The following is a 10,224-nucleotide window of genomic DNA, read 5'->3' as shown; positions in this document are numbered from 1 at the left end:
TCCAAGGTCAATCGGTATTAGTTGTAAAGCTCTGCAAGGCAAGTACCCCTGACCATTCTTTTATGGTTCAATATATATGAATGAAATGTTGTTTTATTTTTGAACAGGAACATAAATGTTTTAAGTTACGTATCCCCTTTGTTTGAAAATGTTGTTAAATATGTGTTTTTGGGGAAAAGTAACTTCTGAAAACACCTATCTCTAAAGTGTGATTAAAAATGGAAAAGAGGTTTTGAATAGTGTGCTGTGACAGAATTGATTTTAATAAGAGATCGGTAAAAGTGATTTTGAAATTGGATAAAACGAATCAGATATTGGATAACGTTGCATAAGTGGCTAATTCGGTTGCGCGCATTACATAACCGATTAGTCCAGCATAGTTAGAAAGCCCGATCAGCTTTCCTAGATATTTTGTGTGATAGCCCGGCCAACCGTCCTAGATAATTTGTGTGGAGGCCTGATCAGCCGTCCCTAGATAACATCCAATACATATCTGATTGTGATTTAGTGGTTCCCGTAACAGAACAGATGATTTTGTGGTTCCAGTAATGGAACAAGTGATTGAGATTCCAGTAACGGAACAAATGGTTTTGGGTCCCCGTAACGGGACAAATGGTTTTATGGTTCCTGTAATGGAACAGAAGGTTTGAAAATGAAAATAGCATGCTAAAATTGAACTCTGGTATTTATGCACAGCACACGACAATTGATTTTGTTTTACAGAGCATGCTAGTTTTGATATCCAGTTTATACCTGTTTTACATGTTTCTAACAAGTTATGAATTTTGTTCCTATAACTACTTTACTTTAAATCATTTTACTTGTTACTCATATAGTGGTACTGTTGAGCAAATGATTGCTCACCTTTGTAGAATGTTTTATTTATGTATTGCAGATGCCTAGGAGATTCTTCCACGATAGTCAGGGCAGGGTTCCAGTTTCTTCCGTGTCAGGCTCCTCTGAGGTAGTTGAGTTGGACCAAAGATGGTCTACTGAGTTGTTGTATTAAGTTAGTTGTAAGTCAGTTTTGTAATAGTTGTAACCTAAATCATACTTAAACCTGGAAAAGTTCTTGGTAAAGGGGTCATGATTATGTATAATTAATGATTTGGATTATATTATGTTTATTATTATTATTGTTGGTGACGTCAACTCCTGACCCCGGGGTTGAGGCCGTCACAGTTGGTATCAGTGCTACAGGTTTGAGTCCCTGATTTAGGTTAAGAGTAGAGTCAAAAGAGTGCAAGAAGGTTTATGTGTAGATGTGAGTCAACAACTCAATTAGAGGAGCGAGTCTATGAGTTTAGTCAAGGGTTTCAGAGACGTAACCCTGACGTCTATTGAGGATTGATTGGAACTTCCCTAGTTTAGAGTATGTCTCCTTCGTATATGAGTTATTGGTAATATCCGATAGAGATTTCTAGTTTTCCTTTTGAGAAAAAAAAAAGACGAGTCTGATCGCGAGAATTCAGCTTTTGCACGGATCCTTGGTGTGTCAGCTATAGAGACACCCATATTATCCTTAAATATAGTATTTTTCACATCAAGTATGGGGATCAGTACTGTTGTTATATCTTAAATCTTATGCGTATTTCTTGAGACACCTTTTGCTTCCAGAATAATTGTTTATGATCTAATAAGATGCTTGTCTATCCCTAAGAAAGTCAAGCTTGAAGCAAGCGACTTAAGGTTTCATGATTTATCATAAATCAGATTTTCTCTTCCTATTTGTGAATTTTCTATCTAAACATTGTTTCATTCCTCGGTGATTTTTTTTGGTTGATTGGGGCAAACAATGCATATGAGTTGACCATTTGTCTGTGTGGCAAAAGGGTCTAGTGGGACACCACCGAGTTATGTGTTGTGAACTGTGCGGTACAAAGACTGGCCATCTTATGTACTTATATGATTGCTCTCAATTATACCTATACCTTCTCCTCTTGTCCTCCTTGTATCATTAATTCCTTGACTTTGAAATTTCATTTGAAGTCCTGAGGCAATAAATTGTCAGTAGCTTTTGTAATTAGACAGTCCTGGTTGTTGCAAGTAAACAAGAGTTGACTGTTTGGAGGAATAGATGTTGTACATCGGGTTGCAGCTTTAGAAAAGTTAGCTTCGTGGAAGGTGGGTCAATTGTAAGAGATAAGAAGTCGCCTTGGGAAAGATGGTTGATTGAAACTCAGACTAGTGCGTTAGCCAAGTCCGTGATTTCTTAAGTTTGACTTGACTTACCAGTTTACCTTTTTGGGTGGTGCCTGGTATAACCCGTCTAGCTTTGCGGTATATGGAATTTGTTAGTGTTGTATTTTAATGGTGCTGGAAGGTTGCTCAGTTTATCTTGAGAGGGCATTCTATAATGTTTAGTACCTTTATATTCCAATTTTCTGCGCTGTTGTTGATTCTGCTACTGTTACCATTGTTATTGTTGCTAGTGTTTCTAATCTAGATATCTTTTATAAATGGATCCAAAGAATAAAGACATGGGTGCTTTGATTGGGCAGCATTTTCCTGACACATGTGCACCGTTTGAACGGTGACATTTTTGTTATACAATCTCATTATGTTTTTGAATAAATTCCCTGTTATATTTCAGGAAAATGCCACCCAAGAAAGTTACCCAATCTAAAGAAAATAGTAGTAGTTTAGCGGAGGTTCCAGTTATAAATAAAATTCTAGACTTGTTGCGCCAGCAATAAGAACAATAGTTGCAGTTAATCTAACAGATTCAGCAGCAACAACATCAACAAGGAGAGCTAAACCAAACTACCAGTTTTAAATCCTTTCAGTTTGTTAAGCCCCCATAGTTCAAGGGCGAAGTGGATCCTATTGTTGCCAAAAATTGGCTGAAGGAAATGGAAAAGGCATTTACCCTCACGCAAGTAAGTGATGATCTTAAGACCGATTATGCGAGTTACTTTCTTAAGAATAAAGCAAATTATTGGTGGGAATCCACTCGAGCGTTGGAAGGAGAAGGCCCTATTTCTTGGACAAGATTTATATAATTATTCTTAGAAAAGTATTTTCCCGATGGTTTAAGGAATCAGTTGGAAGTCGAGTTTCTAGAACTGAAACAAGGTTAAAGAAGTGTGTTGGAGTATGAGGCCAAGTTTACAGAATTGGTCCGATTAGTTCCTGAGTATGTAAGTACGGAGATTAAGAAAGCAAGGAGGTTTCATCAAGGGTTAAAGCCTGAGATTTGCAGAGGAGTTGTGGCATTGTAACTCAAGACATACTCCTATATGGTTCAGGCCGCCCTGGTAATGGAAAGTGACCAGAAGTTGGTTGTTAAGGAAGAAAGTGATAAGAAAAGGAAGTCGGAAGGTGTTATGGACAAGGCAGACCAAGGAAAATCCAGTCAGGAATTTGAGAATCGGTTTGGCCGAAACAGGAGTAAGGGATTCTGGAGACAGAGTTTATTTCAGGATAGGTCTAGTGCTACTTCAATTGCTTCCACTCCAGCTCAGTCAGTCAAGTCAGCAGTGGATTGTAAGTCCTGTGACAAGAGACACATTGGTTCGTGCAAAAAGAATGTGCAATGTTTCAAGTGTGGACATAAGGGTCATTATGCATCGGAATGTAATCCAGAAAATTCAGGAGTTACGTGTTATAATTGTGAAAACGTTGGGCATATTGCATGGAGTTGTAGAACGGTTACTCAAGATACTACATCCCAAGGGCCAACATCTAGCACAGCTAGAGGCAGAACTTTTAAAAGGACCAAGAGATCGAGCATTTAGAATTTGGGCGTAGTTGCATCTGATTTGACACCCTTCGAGATATAAGAGTTCGATGTGATTTTAGGATCAGGTTAGTTGTCCAGTAGTAAGGTAAGGAGTGGTTTTTATAAGAAGCGAATTGTAAGTGTATAGAAGCCAATAGTAAGGTAATTTTCTAGGTGTAGAAGCAACATAAGAAGTTCTTTCAATCATGCGAGAAAAAGGAGAAATAAGCTAAAGATGTTGTTGGAGAAAAGGGATGGAATTATGAAGTTGTGTACTGATTATCGGGAGTTTAACAAAATGCCGAATAAGAATGAGTAACCCCTATTAAGAATTAATTACTTATATGACTTAGTTCAATGAGTTTGTTAGTTTTCGGGGATTGACTTAAGATCCAGCCTGAGGACATATCAAAGATTATGATTAGGATGAGTTACGAGCGTTGCAAGTTCTGGTGATAATATATGGGATAATAATTGTATCAGTTGTCTATAAGGAATTAAGGAACATGGTGTACAAGGAGTACTTGGATGGTGTAATTGTATTTATTGATAACATCTTCACCCATTTAAGGACTAAGGAAGGCCAAGTTGAACACCTGAAGAGATGTTTGCGAAGGGTTGAAAAGTATCAATTGTATACTAAGCTTCAAAAGTATGAAATTCTGGTCAAAATTGATTATGAGCCACGGTTGTTTGAGTAACTACCAACCAAGCAAGGTCCATTTAGGGGCAGATGTCTTGAGTAGAAAAGACGGATTGAATGTGATTAAGATTACTAAGGAATTAGTAAAAGAATTGGAAAGAGTGAAAGTCGGGGTTCGAATACCTGAAGGTGATAAGAAGTGAATATATGAGATTACTCTCTAGTCTTAACTGATGAAAATGAGTAAGAGGTGTTCGAATGTTTGGGAACTAAGTTGAAAGTGAGTACCAGCTATCATCTTTAGACGAAGGGTCAAAATGAGAGGACGATTAAGAAGATATGAGATATGTTGAGAGTATATATATGTTGGGTTTAAAAAGGAAACTGAGGTAATCACCTACCATTGATTAAGTTTTCTTATGCTAATAGTTATCATGCTATTAGGGGAATGCTACCTTGCGAAGCCTTGTATGGACATAAGCATAGGTCCTCACTCTATTGAGAAAAAGTGGGAGTAGAGATATTGTTAGGTCCTGAGTTAATTCAGCTCACCAAAGATGCAGTGACATTGAATTGGAAAGGAATTTGAGTAACTCAGGATAGACAAAGAAAGAAGGCAGACTTGCATCAAAAAGTGTGGATATAGTAATAGGATCATTGTTACTGTCAAAAGTTTCACCTTGAAAGAAATTGGTTAAGTTTGAATAGAAGAGACAAGTAGAGTCCTTAATGTATTAAACCATTCGAGGTATAAAGAAATATAGGTAAAGTTGCTCATGAGTTAGTATTGCCGCCGCAGGTGCAACAAATTATAGTGTGTTCCACGTGTCAATGTTAAAACGATATGTTTCTGATTTGAATCAAGTCGTTGATTAGAAGCCAATGGGCTCTCATCCAAACTTGTTCTATGTGGAATGATCAACCCAAATCCTAGATCGTTATGAGCGAGTCCTTAAGAATGAGTTTATATTTATAGTAAGTATGTTTTAAATAAATCCTCGAGTAGAGGAGTCAACTTGGGAGTTAGAGTCAGATATGCTTGACAAATATCCTCACTTGTTTGGTTAGATCAGATTCTGAGGACAGAATCGTGTTAAGGGGGGAAGGATATAACGACTCGTATATTTTTATTATTTAAATATGTACTTATTGAGTAGTTAAATAAATAAAATATATGTATGGGTTCAGTCTGCTGGATATTATTTTGTTATTAATCATATGTGATTATTGGTGTTCGAGGATTATTTGTGTAATTTTTTTATATATATAAATAATTATTATGTAATTATATTATGATTTTTGGTGAATTATCTGATGATTGGTGTTGTTATGTGGATGTTTATATGTGGTAAAGCATAAGTATGTTAATTTTATTATGTACAGAATAAAATATAGATAATTAAGGTATTTTTCTGGTAATTTTTGGAGTGTTATATGATTTTATATTGATTTATGAATTTATTAATTATTTTCTAAATAATTACAAAATCATTTTCTAAAGCCGGGAATCATCAAACCTCAACCATTTTTGCGTTTTTACAACCCGAAACTCTTCTGAAACCTCCTTTCAAACCTAATCTGGTAATTTCAGACATTTTCCATGTTTTGACTTTTTCGATCCGTATTACGGTTTGACCAGTGCGCGGCCCGGCGTAAAATTTTCGATATGGTAACCCTTTTCGATAACATTATCTTTGTACAAAGCATATTCAGGGAATTTTCTATCCAAAAGTATATTTAAGGAATATTCCAAAGCATATTCAGGGAATATTCTATCCAAAAGTATATTCAAGGAATATTCCAAAGCATATTCAGGGAATATTCTATCCAAAAGTATATTCAACGAATATTTCAAAGCATATTCAAGGAATATTCTCAAAATTTCCTCTATAAATAGCCCTTTCTATAATTTTATTTCGCGCATATAATCATTTCACCAGTAAAATTTCATAATTATCCACAGAAAGTAGTAAGTTTTCTTCGTGTTTTTTATAATTAAACTGCGATTCAAAGGTTTTGGCGAACACCGATTTTGGCGTGCAAGTAAACGAATTGAAGCTCGCGACACGTAGAATCAAGTTTTATCAACCATATACTGTAGATTGAAGTGGATGGAAGATCTATAGTAAAATTAATTCGAAGTTCGGGTATCTCTCACAATTTCTCTGTTTTCTCTATTCGATTCCTTCTTTCTCTCCTCCATCCTCTGTTCTTCTGTTCCTCTGCCATCTTCGTCGTAGTTTTTCATGTGAGTCGCCGCTGTGTTTCTGGTACGGCTGTTTTTGCTCGATTCTTGCTGTTTAGTCGTGTGTACATTTATGCGTATATGTTTGTGTATATTTCAGTCTGTGTTTCTAGTGTTGTGCATGTCGCCGCCCCTCACCGTTTTCCGGTGAGGGTGGTGGCACGTGTTTATGCGTGCTGTTGCGTATTGTGTTGGGTTGTGTTTTGCTTCGGGAAAATTTAACTTCCTTCGGGTTACGATTTAATAATTCTGATTTTGAGTATCTTCTTGATAAAAAAAATATCAAATTTATACATTTTATTTTATCATTTTCGAGATAGAGAAGTAGTAAAATATTTATTCTCGGGATTATTTGGATTGCGTGATTGGTTTGGAATGTGATTGCTGGATTGTTGACACGTCGATTATGTTTCGACGGGTAGGCCGGTAAACAGAGGAGGTGCTGCCCGATTTTTGAGAAAATTAAATTTGAAATACGGGTACACATCCTGTGATTACTGGGATTACTATTCAAATGTATATACGTATATATAAATAAATTATTTTATAAACATTCGACAACCCTATTTTCTGAAACAACACTGTTCTTATTTTTCCGAATATGATCATCGGACTGAGTTCCAATTGTGTGAACCCTAATTGTTATGTGTATGATAATAGTACATATATTTACGAGTCGAGTTTTTATATCGTTTGGGTAGAACTAATAGCGAGGACATGTGAAGCATACCTAGTCCTCTAACATAGAGTATTTCGACCCTGTAGGTTCTAGTCAGAAAACTGAAAGTTGACGTTGGACTAAAGTTAGCCTAGTGGTCAGTCGACCAGCTCGGCGAGGTTCCAAGCAAAGGACCTAAGTGTTGAAGTCGGATCCAGGATAGTCTTCTAGTAAGGCGATAAAGCCGAGCGTCCAAGTCAGTCCAAGGTCAATCGGTTTAGTTATAAAGCTCTGCAAGGCAAGTACCCTGACCGTTCTTTTATGGTTCAGTATATATGAATGAAATGTTGTTTTATTTTTGAACAGGAACAGGAATGTTTTAAGTTACGTATCCCCTTTGTTTGAAAATGTTGTTAAATATGTGTTTTTGGGGAAAAGTAACTTCTGAAAATACCTATCTCTAAAGTGTGATTAAAAATGGAAAAGAGGTTTTGAATAGTGTGCTGTGACAGAATTGATTTTAACAAGAGATAGGTAAAAGTGATTTTGAAACTGGATAAAACGAATCAGATATTGGATAACGTTGTGTAAGTGGCTAATTCGGTTGCGGGCATTACATAACGGATTAGTCCAGCATAGTTAATCAGAGACCTAGCTAGTCTCTGCGGATCCAGTGATTTTATGTGAAAGCCCGATCAGCTTTCCTAGACATTTTCTGTGATAGCCCGACCAAATATCCTAGATAATTTGTGTGGAGGCCTGATCAGTCGTCCCTAGATAACATCCAATACATATCTGATTGTGATTTAGTAGTTTTCGTAACAGAATATATGATTTTGTGGTTCCAGTAACGGAACAAGTGATTGAGGTTCTAGTAACGGAACAAATGGTTTTGGGTCCCCGTAACGGGATAAATGGTTTTATGGTTCCTGTAATGGAATGGAAGGTTTAGAAATGAAAATAGTATGCTAAAATTGAACTCCGGTATTTATGCACAACACACTATAGTTGATTTTGTTTTACAGAGCATGCTAGTATTGATATCCAGTTCATACCTGTTTTACATGTTTCTAACAAGTTATGAATTTTGTTCCTATAATTGCTTTACTTTAAATCATTTTACTTGTTATTCATATAGTGGTACTGCTGAGCAATTGATTGCTCACCCTTGCAGAATGTTTTATTTATGTATTGCAGATGCCTAAGAGATTCTTCCGCGACAGTCAGGGCAGGGTTCCAGTTTCTTCTGTGTCAGGCTCCTTTGAGGTAGTTGTGTTGGACCAAAGATGGTATATTGAGTTGCTGTATTAAGTTAGTTGCGTCAAGATGGTTTGTTGTAAGTCGGTTTTGTAATAGTTGTAACCTAAATCATACTTAAACCTGGAAAAGATCTTGGTAAAGGGGTCGTGATTATGTATAATTAATGATTTGGATTATATTATTTTTATTATTATTGTTGTTGGTGACGTCAACTCCTGACCCCGGGGTTGAGGCCGTCACAACCTATATCCATTATATCTAATCGAGATCCCTGTTTTAATTCAAGATTTTGGAGACAATTTCAGGATTGTCTTGGTACCAAACTAAACATGAGTATTGCTTGTCATCCACAAATGGACGGGCAAAGCGAAAGGACTATTCAGACAATTGAAGGTATGCTACATGGATTTGCCATAGATTTCGAAGGCAGTTGGGACGAACATTTACCGTTAGTGGAATTCTCTTACAACTGAAAGGAATATGTCCTAAGTCCAATTATGTATGAGGATTTAGGAATAACTTTTATGTAATCTGTTTTGATTTCATTGATATTAATAAAAGACTTGTTTTGTTTTTATTACGGGCTTTATCTATTTAAGTGTTTAAATAAGATATACCATAGTTTAGAGTAAAGCTTTTTATGGATTATGATGAGATCATAATAGTGAGACCTAAAAAGATGATAACTCTAAACTTAAATAGTTCCTGGTCATAGGATTACTAATTGGTAATTAATAATCCGCAAAGATCGGTACATACTATGCTTGCTTCATTATGAAGGATGTCTGTTCTCATAGACATTTATGTGGTGACACTATAGCTAGTATGTAGGTGCTTATTATAGAATAAGTTCACTGAACATGACTCGCACAGCTGAACAACTGATGGAGTTCACTCACGTGTCAGTAGTTGTTCACATAGTGATAGTTGTACAAGTATCCTTAGACTTGAGGTCATCACAGTCATCTTGTGTACACTGAACTATGCTTTGGTTTAGTTCTTAGTCTCCAGGGACAATTATTAGGGCTCTATTGGGTATAGGAATTTGTACACGAAGATAGTGTATGATCAATATAGGATCTACCCCTTCTAGTGAAGGAAGCGAATGTTCAAGGCTGATCCACTTATGCTAGTTCAGGAATCTCTGGCCAGAGTGAATGAAATTAGAAAGGAGTTTCTAATTTGCATAGAACTACGCATAGTAAATGGTAAGCAAGTGATTAAATTAGATAGGGCTGACACGAGATCCATGCCTTGTATTTAATCGGGACATTATAGGGTAGAAGGAGTTTATTGTATGGTAACTATTCACTGAATAGGTTCTTGGTATTCTAAGCAGTGAATTCATATTATCCGGATAGTCGCGATATGCTGAGAAATATCCCTCACGATGTAGAATAAATGTGATTAATTAATTAATCATATTTAATAAATTAGAGAATTTATATAAATAATGATAAAATAGTTTTATTATTATTTATTTCTACTACCGGCTTAATATTGAACCTACATGGTCACACCATAAAAAGAGAATGATTTAATGGTGGAGGAATTAATTAATAATGGCTGATAATTATTTATTTATGAAATAAATAATTAATTGGCAAATTTAATAATTAATTAAATGAGATTTAATTGATTATAAATTAATTAAGAAAAGTTCTTAATATTATTAATTAAAGGATTTAATTTTTGGA

Source organism: Apium graveolens, chromosome 3, assembly GCF_009905375.1.
Source record: "Apium graveolens cultivar Ventura chromosome 3, ASM990537v1, whole genome shotgun sequence".
Taxonomy (NCBI): Eukaryota; Viridiplantae; Streptophyta; class Magnoliopsida; order Apiales; family Apiaceae; genus Apium; species Apium graveolens.
This window is presented reverse-complemented; position numbering follows the sequence as displayed.